This window comes from Bos indicus, chromosome 12 (assembly GCF_029378745.1).
Source record: "Bos indicus isolate NIAB-ARS_2022 breed Sahiwal x Tharparkar chromosome 12, NIAB-ARS_B.indTharparkar_mat_pri_1.0, whole genome shotgun sequence".
Classification (NCBI taxonomy): domain Eukaryota; kingdom Metazoa; phylum Chordata; class Mammalia; order Artiodactyla; family Bovidae; genus Bos; species Bos indicus.
The window spans coordinates 76,712,152-76,731,259 of NC_091771.1; the positions used below are offsets into that span (position 1 = coordinate 76,712,152).

Below are 19,108 nucleotides of genomic sequence, written 5' to 3' on the forward strand. Positions count from 1 at the left end.
CAGCGTGGTATTGCAACAAAAGGGCAAATGTTTAGAACAGGGGAGGATGTATTCCCATAGACATCAGCCCCGGTAAACTCAAATCTGAAATATTATGCCTAATTCAGAGAGTAACTCATGGCCAGTCACAAGCTGTAATTAAGACTGTTGGGAGAAATATTGATAACCTCTGATATGCAGATGATACCACTTTAATGGCAGAAAGTGAGGAGGAACTAAAGAGCCTCTTGATGAGGGTGAAAAAGCTGGCTTAATTGAAACATGTATAATATCATGTATGAAATGAGTTGCTAGTCCAGGTTCCATGCACGATACTGGATGCTTGGGGCTAGTACACTGGGACGACCCAGAGGGATGGTATGGGGAGGGAGGAGGGAGGAGGGTTCAGGATGGGGAACACATGTATACCTGTGGCGGATTCATTTTGATATTTGGCAAAACTAATACAATTTGTAAAGTTTAAAAAAAAACAAAACTCAACATTCAAAAAACAAAGATCATGTCATCCAGCCCCACCACTTCATGGCAAATAGATGGAGAAAAAGTGAAAACAATGACAGATTTTACTTTGTTGGGTTCCAAAGTCACTGTGGACAGTGACTGTAGCCACAAAATTAAAGCAGAAGCAAGCACTTCCAAGGTGCTTGGTCCTTGGAAGAAAAACCATGATCAAACTAGATAAGGTATTAAAAAGCAGGGGCATCAGTTTGCCAACAAAGGTCCATATAGTCAGAGCTATGATTTTTCCAGTAGTTATGTACAGATGTGAGAATTGGAGCATAAGGAAGCCTGAGCACCAAAGAACTGATGCTTTTGAATTGTGGTGTTGGAGAAGACTCTTGAAAGTTCCTTGGACAGTAAGGAGATCAAACCTATCAAATCCTAAAGGAACTCAACCCTGAATATGCATTGGAAGGACTGAGGCTGAAGCTGAAGCTCCAATACTTTGGCCACCTGATGTGAAGAAAAGACTCTGATGCTGGGAAAGACTGAAGGCAAGAGAAGAAGGGAACGACAAAGGATGAGATGGTGGATGGCATCACCAACTCAAAGGAAGTGAGTTTGAGCAAACTCCAGAAGATAGTGAAGGACAAGGAAGACTTTTGTGCTGCAGCTCATGGGGTCACAAAGAGTCAGACACAACTTAGCAAGTGAACAATGAACAACAGCTCCTGGACAGGAATAATTACAGACCACAGAGCATTCAAAATGGTGTAAATCCAATGGAAGGACATCTGAAGCTGTATAATGTAGTGAGCTGTTTTGGGAACTGAGGAATTGAACTCAGAAAGAAAAGGCTTATAGTAAAAATGGTAAGTGCCTTTAAATACTTACATGGCTGGCTTATGGCAGAACAAATAGATAGAAACTGTGTTGCACTAGAGTCCTGATGATGGATAGATGGAATTCTTCACTGAAATAGTCTAACAGTGGAACAAGCTCCCTAAGGAAGTGGTGAGCTCTTTGTCCCTGAAAATGTTCAAACAGGGGCTTAAGCAGATGTAAGTCCCTTTTAGTTATCTCTGTTTTGTTCCGGTTTCCACCTTCAAGACTATGTTCTGTTAGTTTTCCTTGACCCACAAGATGGGAAAATCTAAAATATGAATATTTTCTAGCTTTGAGTCCCTCATATCTCTGCCTTTTTGTGCATGCATGATGTTTATATCAAATTCTGCGGTGCAGTCTTAGCTCGTGGGTGTTTGATAGATGAGTGGGCCCCTACTGGCCTGAAAGGCTCAGCAATCTACCAGGGAGCGACTTGGGCTCATTGTACTATTTTAAAATGAACCTTGTTAAAAATTCACACATGTATTGCTTTGAAATGAAGCTTGTACTGGGAGGAATATCTGGAAATTATAACAATGAAGAAACTTCTTTCAAAATTGGTATTTTAGAGAAAGTCAAATGAATCTCTGATAATTAAAAAATGGGGGTGTCCCTGGTGGCTCAGTGGTGAAGGATCCGCCTGCCAGTGCAGGGGACACGGTTCGATCCCTGATCCAGGAAGATCCCACATGCCACGGAGCAGCTAAGCCCGCGCACCGCAACTACTGAGCCTGTGCTCTAGAGCCCGGAAGACACAATCCTGAGTCCATGACCTGCAACTGCTGAAGCCCACGTGCCTAGGGCCCGTGGTTGGCAGCAAGAGAACCCACCGCGGTGAGAAGTCCGCACACTGCAAGTGGAGAAGAGCCCCGCTCTCTGAAACCAGGGAAAGCTCGAGCAGCAAGGAAGGTGCGGCACAGCCAAAAATAAAAATAAACAGATAAATAAAAAATAAACGAAATTATAAAATAAATAAATAATGGGAAATGCTTTCCTTGCCTGGTGAATATGTAATAAAAATGTTTTAGAATATCTCTGGATACTGCTGTTTCAGTCTCGCTAGCATTATTGATCGGAGAAGGCAGTGGCACCCCACTCCAGTACTCTTGCCTGGAAAATCCCATGGATGGAGGAGCCTGGTGGGCGGCAGTCCATGGGGTCGTGAAGAGTTGGATATGTAGATACTTGTAGTGGACTCTAGGCAGGACTGAAATATGTCTTACTTTTGAATCCATTCCTGCTTAAAATTGTGTTCCATGTTGGACTGTGGGATTCTGAGTTTGGTAACGCACCTCGTTGTGCTCCTGTTCTCCCATTAAAAATGAAGAAATAATTTCAGTTCACCTCATCTAACCATTTGTGAGCAGAATTCTCAGATGAACATAGTCAAGAGAAATTGAATGACATTCCATTAATGCTGCTGGCATATTTACTGTCCAGTGATCCCTTTATAGCTCAAACAACTCTTTTGAAAAGCTTAGCAAATATTTTAGAATTTATTTAAAATTATGTTCAAGCCCACATCAGTAATCACAGGAACAAAAAGAGTGATATAGTTCAGTACCGGACTTCTGATGGGAACCAGTCTTCTTATCAAGAGCGGGAAGTTCACTTGTGCTTCTCTGATAAATGTCACAACAGAGGATCAAATATCATAAAGAGAGAATGTTTCCTATTTGTCTTTTGGTGATTTCTGAAAAGATGATTCGTTTCAAGGTTATTTTATGTGTTCTTATTGCTGTTATAAACATATACGAGTTCACTAGCTTTCATGTGTATTCATTAGAAATTTAAAAACAGAAGTTTCGTAAGGAAAAATCCAATACCTACTTCAAGAATCATCTGATACACTTTAAATATCAATAACAGGTAAAACATTAGCTGGAATACAGGAAGGAGAAAATGCTGCCCACAGACATCTGAACGCTATACTCTGTGAAGACAGGGCACATCTGTCTTGTTTATTCTTGTATCTGCAGGACCTTCCACAGTGCCTGGCTCATAGTAGGTGCCCAGGAAATATTTGGTGAGCTTACTATAATCAATTGCAGGGTGAATTAGAAATAGAGCAACCTTATAGTGTGGCCTCTAAATTAACTCAAGTCATTTCACAGGGGGCTTTAAATTCCATGTAGTAGCTTTGCCTCATATTCTTAAAATTTTTGAATGTAGTAAATCTCAATCTGGACTATATATTAGCCTCACCTAGGACCTTTTAAAAATCTTGATGCCCCAGGCTACACACCAAGCCAATTAAAGCAGACCCTTTGGGGGTGGAGCCCAGGTTTCAGTACTTTTTAGGGCTCACCGGAAAATTCTAGCATGCAGCCAAGTTTGAAAAATCATTATGGGAGTATGGTGCACATGCAGATGTGTGTGTGTGTGTGTGTATGCGTGCGCATGTGTACAGGTATGTTAGAGAGTTTAAGCATCATATTGTGAATTTTGCCTGATACTATTTCTCTCATATGGCAAGGGCAGGGATTGGGGTCTGGAGGAGAGGAACTTGTACCATCTACAGAAAATATATAAATATGTATGGAGAAAGAGTTGGTGCCATAAATCATTTCACTATTAATTATGCCATGGCCTGTTTTTATGTTCACTCTTCTTTATAAATGAGATGAAATAGCTTTACAATGTGCCTAACATCGTTTTAAAATGCCACATAAATTCACTCCTGTTTTTATGGGGTTGAAAAATTTTAACACAAAAATAATTTGCCTAGCTTGAAGAATTTGCATAAAACCATCGTAGGGGTGTGTTAAAAATTACTCTTCTTTCCTTTAAATGTAAAAGCGCGAGACAGGATGGAAGATAGATTTCATTCTTATGGTGCCCCAGGTGAATCTTACATTTGCATATTAAGGATTCAATTTAAAATAAACTCCCAAGTCACAACGGGCATTTACCCTAGAATACATATTTCAGCATCGGCCTGGGACCAGGGAGGGAAAATTCCTAGAGGGCCAGCAATGTCCACAGTTATTCCAGCCTATTCATTTATAGGTAATAGCAGGAGGAACATATGATCTGGATATCCCATTGCTGATGCCAGAGGGAAAATGGTAAGTTCAGGAGTGAAAAGGTATGATGGTCTAGGTTCTTAGAGCCTTTTGCATTGTTGTCTCTGGCAAGAGTTGGGCTACTTGATGGGAGTAAGGTGGATGAAAGCTTGCTGTTACTAACAAGCTCAGTGGGAGCTGAGTAGAACTGAGGAGATACTAGGGAGAGCTCCTATCAGTAGGGGTTCTATAAATATCCTCTAGAAGAAATTAACTCTGGAGAAAATCACTGGGGGTACAGAGCATGGACGAAGTTTCAGGCTGTGTGTTAGCTGCTCAGTTGTGTCCAACTCTTTGTGACCCTATGGACTGGGGCCCACCAGGCTCCTCTGTCCATGGCATTCTCCAGGAAGGAATACTGGAGTGGGTAGCCATTCCCTTCTCCAGGGGATCTTCCCAATCCAGGGATCAAACTCAGGTCTCCCACTTTGCAGGTGGATTCTTTACCATCTGAGTCACCAGGGAAGCCCCTGGTATGATTCAGGCAGCTATTTACATCAGGATGTCAACTTGATGCCCGAATTAGCTCATAGTAAATCCACCAGCAATTCTAGAGTCTCTGTCCTCCTTTTGGGGTTTGCCCAACCCATCCGTCTAGTATTTTTCATTCCTTAAAAGCCACTGGAGAGAGAGCTGTACCATCAGTAGAAACCTTTCATTTGAGACAAACTAAAGGTATTATATTAACGAGATGTTTATTACTTCTTTAGAATTGCTTTTGTAACTTAAATATAGTAGAGCCGTTTTCCTTAAGATTAAGCTTAGTTGCTCCCTTGTTGTCGAAAAAGTGAAAGGCAGAGAGAGAAAGAGAAAAAGAGAGAAGAGGGAGAAAGAATGCAACTTAGGCAATTTTAATCAATTCTACCCTTTATATGGGCTTCCCACATGGCACTCATGGTAAAAAACCTGGCTGCCAATACAGGAGAAGTGGTTCTATATCTGGGTAGGGAAGATCCCCTGGAGGAGGGCATGGCAACCCACTCTAGTATTCTTGCCTGGAGAATCCCATGGACAGAGGAGCCTGGCGGGCTGCAGTTCATAGGCTCACAGAGAGTCAAACACAACTGAAGTGACTTAGCACACACCCTTTAGTGCGCCTCAGCGTGTGGTCTGCCAGCATGATTGTTTCTGCCTCATCTTCTTCTGTAGTTTGGGTTGTTTGGGAATTGTCCAGTGTTTCCTGTGAGTAGTTGAGTACTTATGTTTACCTGTTGCAACAGGGACAGTTCTAGTTTTCGGTCTTAACGTTGCTTGGTCTAAAGTTAACTTTTGGTTTAAAAGACTTACAGTGTGATTGGGGGTGCTTTAAGGCCTATGAATCCTTTTTTATCCTATTGATTTGTTTGAAAGATGAAGCTGTCACAGAGGCACCCAAGGAAGTCATGACAAGTCTCTTCCACTGTGAAGCTTTATTTAGGAAAAATGGCAGAAAAGTGCAAACGTTGCAAAAATGTAATTTTTAGAGAAGGTCAAGCCCAGACTTCTTACATTTTGTTCAATGATTTTGTTTTAATTGCATGGTGGCTTCCCCTTCTCAGTCTAACCAACCTAATTTTTAACTGAAAGTATTTTTCAGTTCTTTTGGTTGAAAGCTAGGTTTCTGTAGAGGAGCTCTCTCTTCCTCAGTGTGTAACTAGACACAAGGCCTCTGGACTTGTCCTCCTTCAGGAGGTTATGCCCTGTATCCAGACACATCTTCCTGAAACATTGTGCTAATTATATCCCTGTCCCACTCAAAAGATATCCAGTGATATGGACACTTGCAGGAATCAAGCCTATGGCTCCAATTTAACTGTTCCATCTTCTTGTCCACAATGCCTTTATGAGAACTCTGCTCACATAAACTGACCTATCCACTGTCACCCGCAAATGTCTTATTCTTTCTTAACTTCTGTTTTCTCATGCTAGCCCCCCTTCACTACTACTTCCTACATTGGTCAGGGTTCTCCAGAGAAGCAGAACCAGTGGGAGATATGTCTGTCTCTCTGTAAGTGCTTAGTCACTTGGTCATGTCCGACTCTTTGCAACTGCATGGACTATAGCCAGCCAGGCTCCTCTGTCCATGGAATTTCCCAGGAAAAAATACTGGAGTGGGTTGTTATTTCCTTCTCTCAGGGCGTCTTCCTGACCCAGGAGTTGAACCTGTGTCTCTTATGTCTCCTGCATTGGCAGGAGGATTCTTTACCGCTGTGCCACCTGGGAAGTCCCTTATTTCTCTGTATCTATCTACCTACGTAGATTTATTTATAAGCAATTGGCTCACATGATTATGGATACTGTCATGTCTAAAATCTGCAGAGTTGATATATCAGCTTAAGTCCAAAGCTGAAAGATGCTATAGATTCAGGAATAACATATATTCAGTAGGGAGGATGTCAGACAGCAAAGTCTGTCTTAATTGGGTGATGGTCAGTATTGTGTTCTATTCAGACCTTCACCTGATTGGATGAGACCCACCCAAACAAGGAAGAGCAATCTGCTTTACTCATGCTACTGATTTAAATGCTAATCTCATCCAAAACACATTTATAAAAACACCCAGAATAATGTTTGAGCAAATAAATTTCTGAGCACTCCCTGGCCCAGTGAAGCTAACACCTAAAATTAACCATCACACTTCCCCTACATCATTTGAAGACCATTCATTATTCCTGTCAATGTATAATTCTTCAACCTAAATACCCTAGACCTCCAGTTATTCCTCTTACAACTGAGTGTCAGATACACTAGCTCCCAGGTTACCCTCCTGTGACTTGCGCTATGCCTTGCCCCACCCTCCCTCATCCCCACAGTCCTATCCCAAAGGACAGAGCTATTTTTCCTTCTCCATTTCTCCAAGGATGACCAGACCTCACTTACCTTTTCAGCTTTATTCTCCTAAGGCACTCAGGAGAAGTTATTCCTGGGTGTGCACACAAAATGAAGAACTCCTTCAGCCTCCAAAAATCGCCATTTATTTGTGATATTATTGGTTGAATGCATGTATTAATTTATTTGTGTTTTTCAGTACACACTTGAGATAGTTTATCAGACTAGGGGAAATGGCAGTGTGGGGCTTGGGGTTTCACTGCTGGCTTGTTCAGAGTATAGAAGATTAGAATATTAAATCCTCGTTGTATCAGGAACAACAGCTCTGAGCTGATTCAAGCATTATGAAAACCATTGAACTATGTTTCTGAAAGTCATCAAAAAAACTAATATTTGAAAAGAAAACTCAAACTTTGCAAATGGTATAGTGAAAGGTTCTTTATCCTTTGATTAAATAATTATAAGAAATCAACTTTAGTCCATTTATAATTTTTCATGTCAATTACTTGCAGAGGCATTGTTTTTACTTAGATAACAGTTTATAAGGAAACCTGAGAAAAATCCTGATAATGTCCATAGCACTCTTGACATTTCTTTGTTAGCTGTAATAAAACTCTGTGGGTTTAGAGTATGCTGTGTTGTTTTTTTTTTCCTGTTCCCATGCCGTTCTTTCTGCCTGGAGCATCCTCTCATGCTTGGCGTGCCAACTGGGCTTCAGCTCAACGGTGTCTATTTCTCTGCCTTCTGCAAGCCAACTAAAGAAGAATTTTGAGGCAATAAAGCTCCCTGTGCATTCTTTTATTATCTCACTTGTCACATTGTACGTTGTTCTGTTTTCACATCTGTCTTTCTGTTTGCACCAACACCTTGGAAAACATCACACAGAAGCACATACTTTTGTATACTCCTGGCATTAGAGATTCAGTGGTGAGCAGCACAGACTAGCTCCTGCCCTCATGGAGCTTCCAGCCTCATGTAAACTTAAGCCGTATTGTCTTTGTAAATACCAATGCTTATGAAATCAACAAATAAAAACGGACCCCCCCACTAGACTCCTCAAGAATAAGGACAGTGTCTTATGGATTTGTTTTTGTTTGTTTTGCATTTGCCAAAACTTAGCATAGTAAACAACACAAACCAAGCATTCAGTAATTATGTGTTGAGTTAGTGAAGGAATGATTAATTTAGGTAATTTCGTTTTTGACTTTCAACTTTATATGAGCAAGTAGCTTTTCAGAAAAAAACTCATTTAAAGGTTTATGTTAATTTCTTTTCATAAATGCTGTTTTGAAGCTGATAATTCAAAGGGTAATGGAAACCCAAAAGTCAGGTCATCTCTCAGGAGGATGAATCAGAATCATACGACACTTTTTACTAGCACAAGGTATTTAGACAATTTTAATCATAGTTTCCATAATTATAAAATTATTAATATCAACTGTCAGTTATATTTAGACTTCCAAGGTAGAATTTAACCTTTAACTCTGTCCAAGTCTGTCATGTAAACAAGCTAAATTAACTATCCTTTAGATCAAAAACTAATATCTTACAAGGATTTACTCAGAGTGTGCTAATTCTTTGAAGCTTCCTGGAAACCAAATTCAAATTCAAGACAATTAAATGTTAATAAGTTTCTAGTGATCAGAGCGATAAATACAAGGAAGATTAATATTCTTTCTCAGCTTCAGTGACAGGCTCTCAAAGTGATAAAATATAATGTTACCTTTGAAAGTGACACCTTAAATTATAGTGCTTGTATGGTCCTTATATATTTAGTGAACAAGCAAATTTTTTTTTTTTTTTTTTTTGAGGAGGCATTGAATAGCTGCTGAGGTTGGTGAGATGCAGGAGATGTGATTTCGATCCCTGGATCAGAAGATCCCCTGGAGAAGGAAATGGCAACCCCCTCCAGTATTCTTGCCTGGGAAATCCCATGGACAGAGGAGCCTGGTGGGCTATAGTCCATGGGGTTTCAAGAGTCGGACACAACTTAGTGACTAAACCACCACAGTAAGAATAAAAATATATCCATTCAACAGATTTTTATAAAGAAACAAACGTGTCAGGCTTTATTCTCTGCACAGAAATCTTGTCCTGTGCAGCTTACTGCTAGTGGGTGACGGAATGCAAATATCTAAAGAAAAAGCACAATATAATTGCAAAATAAAGACAAGATAATTTGCAAATACTCCAGAGAGCATTATATTTCACAATTCATATTTTGACTTATCTTTGGGAAGAGATTTAGCAGAGCCTAAAGTTGGGGATTTACCTGCAAATGTTTATTCAGGATGAAGAGTTTGCTCAGAGCCCCAGAGCCAAGGCCCATCCCTACTCTCTGGCTCAGCCCACAACTCCACCCCCTCAATCACATTTTCTCACTTTAGGGAAAAAAAGCTAATGTAGGAGATGTCTAACTGCAGCTCTCTGCCAGCTCTGTATTGACCTTGTATGTTCAGCTCTGTAATTTTAAGACTTCATAAATATAAAAAAATACTTACTTTTTATCTTCAGTTTGGCTTTAATTTCTCTTCTCTGTGAGAACTGTAAACCTGCCAACTTTAAAGTTAGTTGGTCTATTTATTCTTAGCCATAGGAATACAGAACAAGTCAGTTATTTTTTTTTAAGTTAGAGCCATCTTAACTGATATCCTAGGGGAAAAGTTTATTGCATGCATTAAAAATGAAATTTGGTTTATTTCAAGGGTTTTGGAGTAATTCAAAGTGCTTGTATTTATTGCTTCAATACATGCTATATACCTATTGCAGAAACAGAGCGGCTTGCGATGATATTTTCAATATCTTTCCTCTTAAAAATGTCTCCCTTTTCTGAAATAGGTTCCTTTGTGTTTTTCTGACCACAGCCTTACAGGGTCACCTAAAAGCAGACGCAGCTAGAGGCAATAGCTGATCCCAAGTGCCCTAAAGGTGGCATGGGGTTTCTGCTGTATGTTTCTAGGTTCTCTGCTGCTGGCTCCTGTCATCCTGTCACATCTGAGGTCAGAGCCAGGTCAACTAGAGCTGGAAGTCCCTGAGAGCAAGGGTCCAGGGACATAACTCAGACCTTCTCACTTGGGTGCTATAGGCCCTCTGGATGTAATATCAAGTTGCCTGTTCTTAGAGCATATCTAGGGGAGCTAAAAGGGAAATATCTAAGCCAGCAAGAGCCAGCGCCAGGGGGAGAGGGCAGACTAAGGACCAGTGGGGGCAAGTGGACCAGTACCTGGAGTGTGGCAGTGGCCTTGGAGGAGGCAAGCACTGGGTATTAAGAGCTCTTTGAAGCAGACAGGTGGCACCTGGGTGAGGTTCAAGTGTTAGGAGTTTGTGCTGGAGGAGATGTGAAGATGGTACTGAGAAACACAAACCAGAATCCAAAACTCAGGGCACCAGGAAGATTAGCAAGGGATAGCCATAGCATGGGGCTTCCCTGGTGGCTCAGATGGTAAAGAATCTGCCTGCAATGCAGGAGACTCGGGTTCAATCTTGGGTCAGGAAGATTCCCTGGAGAAGGGAATGGCTACCCACTCCAGTATTCTTGCCTGGAGAATCCCATGGACAGAGAAACCTGGCGAGCTATAGTCCATGGGATTGCAGAGTCGGACACAACTGATCGACTAACACTTTAACAGCCATAGCATAAAGCAAAGCAATCCAGCTGCCCGACTGGCGTATTAGGTGGAAGGAGCAGTAAGCCCAGTTTTAATGGCCGGAAAAAAGATTTAGAGCAGAATTTCCAGGGAAGGCCCGTGGAGTCTGGTAGATGTTTGTGTTGTTCAGCTACAAGGACAGGAGTGAGGGAGGGGCTGGGAAAGGACCTCCTGACATTAGGGATCAGTGATGGATGTGGACACTGGGGTCACTGAAGGCATCAGACTTCATAAAACTCAAAGCACATTCAAAAGGATCCATGCAGCTCCCACACATGCAGTTTATTTTCCTTATTTCCAGTCATTTCTATGTAGTGACGCTTCTGTTTCTTGGTTTATAGCGCCTCTTTCCTCTACCTGGGAGCTCAAAATCCCTTGTTCAAAATTCAACATTTTCTTCCCTACTGTGATCAAGTCCATGTGTTGGATGCCCTGGGAGCTGCTGTGGTTAATAAGGCACAGTGTCAAGAAGCTGACATTCCAGTGGTGAGTTAGGACAAGGAAGCACACGAGGACAAGTCAAGGCGCCACTTGTAGATGTGGTCAGAGTGGTCTGCAGTACGGCAGTTCAGGGACAGAGAAAGATGTGCCCAAGAGTAGGTGCAGAAGGTTTCTCAGAGGAACTTTCTTTTGAGCTAAGGAAGAGGGTAACATCTCAGTAGCTATAGGTGAAGGAAATAAGACTGAGAAAAGAGTGGATGTTCTGATAGGTAGACATCCTCTAGACTTGTTGGTGTTTAGAACAGGACATGAAAGGTTAGAGTGGAAACATACCCTTGCACAGACATGTCTCAGGGCTACCCTTGGTAGGGTCTTAAATGGCAGATTATAGACAGATCTACTAGATACTGTGGGTTCCAGACCATTGCAATGAAGGGAATATGACCATAAAGTGAATAATAGGAATCTTGGGGTTTTCTAGTGCATTGGAAAGTTATATTTATACTATACTAAAGCTGGAATCAAGATTGCTGAGAGAAATATCAATAACCTCAGATATGCAGATGACACCACCCTTATGGCAGAAAGTGAAGAAGAACTAAAAAGCCTTCTGATGAAAGTGAAAGAGGGGAGTGAAAAAGTTGGCTTAAAGCTCAACATTCAGAAAACTAAGATCATGGCATCCGGTCCCATCACTTCATGGGAAATAGATGAGGAAACAGTGGAAACAGTGTCAGACTTGATTTTGGGGGGGCTCTAAAATCACTGCAGATGGTGACTGCAGCCATGAAATTAAAAGACTCTTACTCCTTAGAAGGAAAGTTATGACGAACCTAGATAGCATATTGAAAAACAGAGACATTACTTTGCCAACAAAGGTCCATCTAGTCAAGGCTATGGTTTTTCCAGTGGTTATGTATGGATGTGAGAACTGGACTGTGAGGAAGGCTGAGCACCTAAGAATTGATGCTTTTGAACTGTGGTGTTGGAGAAGACTCTTGAGAGTCCCTTGGACTGCAAGGACATCCAACCAGTCCATTCTAAAGGAGATCAGTCCTGGGTATTCATTGGAAGGACTGATGCTAAAGCTGAAACTCCAGTACTTTGGCCACCTCATGCGAAGAGTTGACTCATTGGAAAAGACTCTGATGCTGGGAGGGATTGGAGGCAAGAGGAGAAGGGGACAACAGAGGATGAGATGGCTCGATGGCATCACTGACTCAATGGACATGAGTTTGAGTGAACTCTGGGAGTTGGTGATGGACAGGGAGGCCTGGAATGCTGTGATTCATGGGGTCACAAAGAATCAGACACAACTGAATGACTGAACTGAACAGTCTGTTAAGTGTACAGTAACATTATGTCTAAAAAAATGTATATATCTTAATTTAAAATATTGCTAAAAAATGGTAACCATCATCTGAGCCTTCAGCAAGAGGTAGTCTTTTGGTTGTCAGAGGGTCTGACCTCAACCCTGATGGCGGCTGACTAATCAGGGTGGTGGTTGCTGAAGATTGGGGTGGCTGTGACAGTTTATTAAAATAAGATGGCATTCAAGTTTGCTGGATTGATTGATTCTTCCTTTCACTGGAACATGTGGAAGTCATTGTAGGGCTATTAATTGGCCTAATTTCAATATTGTTGTGTCTCAGAGAATAGAGAGGCTCCAGGAGAGGGAGAGAGACAGGTGAGTGGCCAATCTGTGGAGCAGTCAGAAAACACACATTAAGTGTGCCATCTTATACTCTCCCCAGTTACAATAGTAAAGTCAGAGGTCACTATTACAAATAAACAAATAATAATGAAAAAGTTTGAAATCTTATGAGAATTACGAAAATGTGACTCAGAGACAGGAAGTGAGCAAATACCATTTGAAAAGTAATGCCAATATACTTTCTCAACACAGGGTTACCACAAAACTTCAACTTGTGTAAACCTCAGTATGTGTGAAGCGCCATAAAGTAGATTCAATAAAGTGAATTCTGCATGTAATTCCACTAAATTACATTGAAGCTTCATGCAGTCATCCCAGAGTATTTTATGCATAAGATTAATACAATCAAAGAGGTGTTTGGTTTTATCCAGAGTAAATTAAATGGCAACTCAAAGAAGAAAGCCATGTCAGAAAGCTTGTGCTACTGTGGTCACGTCATGAAGTGCCAGTGATAGCAATTTCATGATGGAGATAAAAGAATCAGGAATGGTGCAGGTCTGAATCTGACTGGCTCAGAATATTGGTGCAATAAATAGCATTAGGGAAATTAGGAGGAGGAGTTGGTCCTGTGTGTGTATGTGTGTGTGTGTGTGTGTGTGGTGTGCACTTGACTAGGCTAGGGAATGAATGCTGAGAACTGAAATACAAATATCCTGATTAGGCAGTTAGCTGGAAATACATGTGATCACATTCAGTAATTAGAATGCAGCACCACCACTCAGGGGATGTGTTAGGGATTAAGAGAGAGGAGAGGTCAGAACCTTGGCGTCTCATACTCATTTAAAAGACAGAAGAAAAATGAGGGAGAAGAGAAAGAAACAGAGAAAGGAACATTCAGAATGGATGAGAACAAGAGCATGTCAGTGTCATGAAGCCAAGAAATAAAGAGTTTCATGGAGAAGGTATCATAACTTGCTCTCCATAGAAAGTATTGTAAAATATGTTTGGGTACATTAACTACAGTGCGAGTACAGACAGAACAGTAAAAGTCAACAATTAAGATGAATAAGAGTATTGTAGCCAAACAAGTACATATATCCATTAATATCCACTTTCAGATGTAAATAGCTAAAAAAAAAAAAAATCCGACCAGAGTCCCCTGTCTCTGCAACAACAAAACCAGCATTCACTGCACAAATTACTCTTTGTTTGGGTTCTCTGGGGAAGAGTCTGGACACAGTCTCCTTATACGTGGACCCCAGGTCAAGGAAGGAACCATGTAGGGTGGCCGCAAAGCCCTTTCTCACCTGCTGCTAGGCATATGAGCCCTCCATCTTTCAACAGCCAATGTCCCCCTGCAGGCATGTGGCCGGGGATCGAAGCCCCAGCCTCCCTTGGGTATTTCCAGTCATGAGCTAGGAGAAGGCACTGTGGAATTTGATGGTGCATAGCGGTTGCAAAGTTTTACGATCTGCAGAATAAACTGAGATGCTGTGTGCATATTTGTAAATAAACAGTATTGCACCTAATTCTCCTTTTGCTCTTCTGAACACCACCAGAAGCCAGGCCAGCGTTCCATTGGTTGACAATGAAGAGATAATGGTCAGAGAGCAAACTTCCTGGGAAACATGTGCCTTAAGCTTCAACTCAAATATGTTATTTTTAAAGAAAACGATGAGATAAGATGGAGATGTAGAATGAGAGTCAAATTGCAGCCTTTCTGCAGGGTTCATTAGACCTGAGGGAAAGTCCAGCTGAACTGTGATCCCTGATATCAGAGCTTGCCCACCGGTGATCTCGGTGTTAACAAGCATGGCTTCCATGATGTATGAGTTACTTGGGTGCATATGTAAATACCACCTCTATATATTTAGATTCTCATGTTAGGTTCTGCCTAGAGCTCTATGAACGATTTGTTATTAGAAAATTTATGATCTCTAATTTGTAGACATGTCAAAAAATACACCAAAAGGAATTAATAAAGTAATTTTAAACAGATGGTTCTTAAAAAAAAAAAAAAGTCCTGAATGGAATACAGTGCACTGAACTGAAGCGAGATGTGGAGACAATACATTCTTGTCTGAAAATCTTCACAGATGTCAATGGCAATAAATGCCAGACAGAGACAATAAATTCTCAATTTTTAAGCAGGAAAATTGCTTCATACAATTTATTTGCCCAGTATCTCAGCCACCTTAATCTAGTACCATAGATTATTATATTTTGATCTCCTGTATATACAAATTGAAGAGAAGTAGAAAATTTCAGGAAGGGTCTGAAAGTCAAGGTGGCTCTATGCCTTTATCCCTTGAATCTAGGCCATTCTTATTAATAGTACAATGGAAATGGATTTTTGATCAATCACTACTGACCATGTGCCCTCCCTAGACTGTTCTTAAATTTCGAGAGATATCTGGGATTTCAAATATTAGACTAGGTGTGACCTGGTTGCTCATAAAGTAATAGGAATGCTTTAGATTTTCATGTCCCTATATTTATAATGCTTTTAAAAATGACACTGGACTTGGAGGAAAGAGATTTTGGTTTTAATGCCAGTTTTTCTACTAACTAGGTATGTAACTAGGTCGTTTGAGTTATGGCCTCCATTTCGTTAGCTTTAAAATAAAGTTACTTTCCAGTGTAAGAATATTTTATTTAAATTTTGCCATTTTTACTTATCTATTCCTAGAAATTGAAATCTAAATGGGCATCTTCAAATTTCCATATCACCCTCAGATTTGGCCAGAACTCATTGTCCCTAAATTTGTCAACTGGAATTACCCCAGTTTAAAAACAAAAAAATTCTACTCGGGTGTCCTTCTGGGCTAATTGAGAAAATTATTTGCTTTGAAACTATGAGCATATTTTAAGAGGATTGGGCTATGCAATACAAGTGCAGCTTTTATCCTGATTCTGATACCAACTCTTTTGTGTGTTCCAAACCATCCGCGTCTATGAGAAGAGCTAACAATAGTAACTGCATCCCAGGCATGGGTGAGTCACTACTCATAAAATGACAGAAGAGCAGTTTTCCAATGCTAAAAGTGATATTAATGATATATAATCATGGCTCAAGATATTTAAGCTGCACACATTTATGTCTGTAGCAGCGGCCACAGCAAAGCACCACTGTGGGGTGTGTGGAAAAGAGGTGCCCTGTCTCTGATGTCACATCCAATTCCTTAAACTACTTAATCCAGGTGATTTATAGATCATCTTTAAAGTTGAGATGGATTCACCAACAGTGAGAGTCTAGAAACAGTTCAGCCATTCATAAGTAATATTTGCTACTGACATCCAGATTTAATCAATATTTATGGAACACCAGATTGCTTTCACAGGTGTCATCTCATTGTACCTTTGCACCTTCCCTGGGTGTTAGATCCTGTTGTACGTCTTTTTGGAGATGGAGATGTCCTTCTGGGGGTTAAATGTCAAGGAGGTTAAATGTCACACAGATGTCAAAGAGGTTAAATGTCCTGTTGTACCAGCAATGGTGCAGCCTGGCCTGAGCTGGTTCTGACTGCAGAGATGGTACTGAAGGGCTTCAGCTGAGAGGGTCTGTGTGGCAAGGCAGGTAGTGGGACTCATAGGCAGCAGCTGACAGGTGAGCTGAAGTTGATGTGTTTATGAGTAAGGAGGGCAGGGAATGGCCTCAGAGCAGCCCTGAGGATGTTACGCCAAGGTAGAAGCCTGGCCAACTGTGCAGACCTCCCTGAGCTTTCAGTGCAAGGGCAGCCCTCACAAGCTCAACATTGGATTGCTGGGAGAATTTAGCATTTTTCAGCCACATCCACTCGATGTAGGTGATCCCTCAACAACCTTGGAAAGTGTTTGAAGAACACTGTCTGCTTTGTCTCATCATCCCAAGTTCCTAGGCACCTGCTGCTTTGGGCCAGGTCTGTCTAAACCATGGCGCACCCAGGTGGTTTCTGCTGTTGACCCAGATGTCCTGTGGTTGACTACTTGAATGTTTTCAGTATCCAATCTACCCCTCTGCTGCTTTTGATTCCTCGTATAGGCCAGGAGCAGAACAGTGTGGAATAAGAGCATAGTCTTTGGAGTCAAAGAACTAGGGTTTGAATCTCAGCTGTGTGACCTTGGTTAAGACACCTAACCTCTCTGTTCCTCAATTTACTCTTCTGTAAAATGGGGACAATAATTATAACAGTTATCTCATAGAGTTAACGGGAGGATGTAATAAGTATCTAAGTACTCTGTCTGCTTTGGGTCATGCAGTTATCATCCATAGGCTGATATGTACATGTGTGTAGGTATCATTTTTCTTGAAATCCTTTTTATTCTCTCAGCTTTTTAATCTTTTCGTTCTTGTCCTGTCTCTTCCCAACACTCTTTTATTTCCTGTTTTACAGATGAGCAAACCATCCAGTCCACTCTGCACTTATTTAACCCACAACAGCTCCATTTTTGAAAAGGAAAAAAACTGCATTCACAGCTTTAATTATCATGTAGGTTCTGATAATGCTCAAACTGAGATGCATATTAAATAGGCTTTGCGAACTCACCATGTGCCGAGTTCTATGAGACTTCCTCTGACATGCTATTTTGTTGATTTCTCTCAAAGGCAAGTATGTTATTATTTTGATATTAAGAACAGAAAGTTAAGTTTCAGAGAGATTTACTAACTTGCCTTAAGCCTCACAGCAGGCAGATAACGGTTATCAGTGCCTGCTGCCTGCCGAGCATAAGAGGTTCATTTTTCACAAACCATTTACAGATTCATTTACAAAGCATGTAATAATGTTCTAGAGAATTTGGGCTGTATGGCAAGTGCCAGGTAAGGGGAAATTTTTCACTGAAAAAAGATCATATCCTATGAAGAGCCCAGGGCCAGTTGGAAGTTCTGGCTCGGAATTCTCTTTTAGCCATTTAAGATCAATGTCATCTCAGGCCAGTCATGTCATCTTTTGGAGCCTCAATTTCCTCATCTGGAAAATGGGAATCACTATTGTTAATGTGAGAATTTATAAATGGAAACAGACATGAAAATTGTAGATTTTATGTCATGATAGAAATGTTAAGTTTTATTAATCTTATTATCGTTTTTCAGACCAGTAGGTTCCACCTGTAACTGAAGAGGTAGATTGGGGAATAATGTATAACTCTTGGACAAGATGCCTTCTGAACACCTGATATACTTTTAGCCAAGAGCAGATGAACAATGGTAGGCTTATGCCTTTTGAAAAGCTTGAAAGTGAAAATGTTATTCGTCACTTGTGTCTGACTTTTTGTGACCCCAGACCTCCAGGCTCCTCTGTCCATGGAATTCTCCGGGCGAGAATATCGGAGTGGGTAACCTTTTCCTTCTCCAGTTTGAGAAGCACGTTGTGACCTTAAAAGGAAGCTCTATTAGCATCAAACTGAATTTGAGGGGCATTTTGACCAATTTCTAAGTGAGAATATAGATAGTCAATTAAATTTTATTGGTCAATAAAGCTATGTGTCTCTCTGTTCCTCTTTCCCCAGCCTAGTTTATTGCACTGATATCTAACTGGTTTTTGAAGAGTTTCATCTTAATGAAACTAGACATAGGAAGACGTGTATAGATTATATCTTTGGTTCATTTAATGGGCCAGGCAAAGGGTATGTAGTTCTCTCTTTAATCAGCAGACCTTAGGCTGTTTCAATGAGAATAACCCAGGTGCTGATCACCTTAATGACAACACTATTTTAAAAAGCATTTTAAACACATTATACTGTAGATTATTCTATTTTTTCCCCCTAATGGAGCTGTCCTTGAAGGACCATTATGCCATTTCTTTCAGATGTTTAATAAAGCACGAGATTATAATGATCATGCTTGAGAATAGGTTTTGTGCAGCTGGGAATTGCAGTATAGCAATTTTCTATTAAATCATCAAGATGCTAAAATGTATCTTTAGTGGAGTGGTGATGCAGATTTTATTAAATTGGTCTAATCAGTATTCCCTATGATCATTCATATAATTTTATTCTTAATTATTATCATCCTAATCAAAAACATGTATTCAAGATGCCTTTGTGCCTGCTCTCGGGTTGAGATCTGTGAGAGTTTCAGCTCAGGCCCTCCACAGGCTTATAGTTGGAAACAACCCTGAAGCTTATCTGACCTACTAAATGAAGGACAGGTACACTGTTCACTGTAGAAGGCGAAGTGAGAGGTTTGA

General features: G+C 40.7%; 1 protein-coding gene across 1 annotated transcript in view; it reads left to right on the forward strand.

Moving 5' to 3' along the window:
• Window positions 1–19,108, forward strand: part of HS6ST3 (heparan sulfate 6-O-sulfotransferase 3) — a 721,357-nt gene that overhangs the window by 465,692 nt on the left and 236,557 nt on the right. The window lies entirely within an intron of this gene.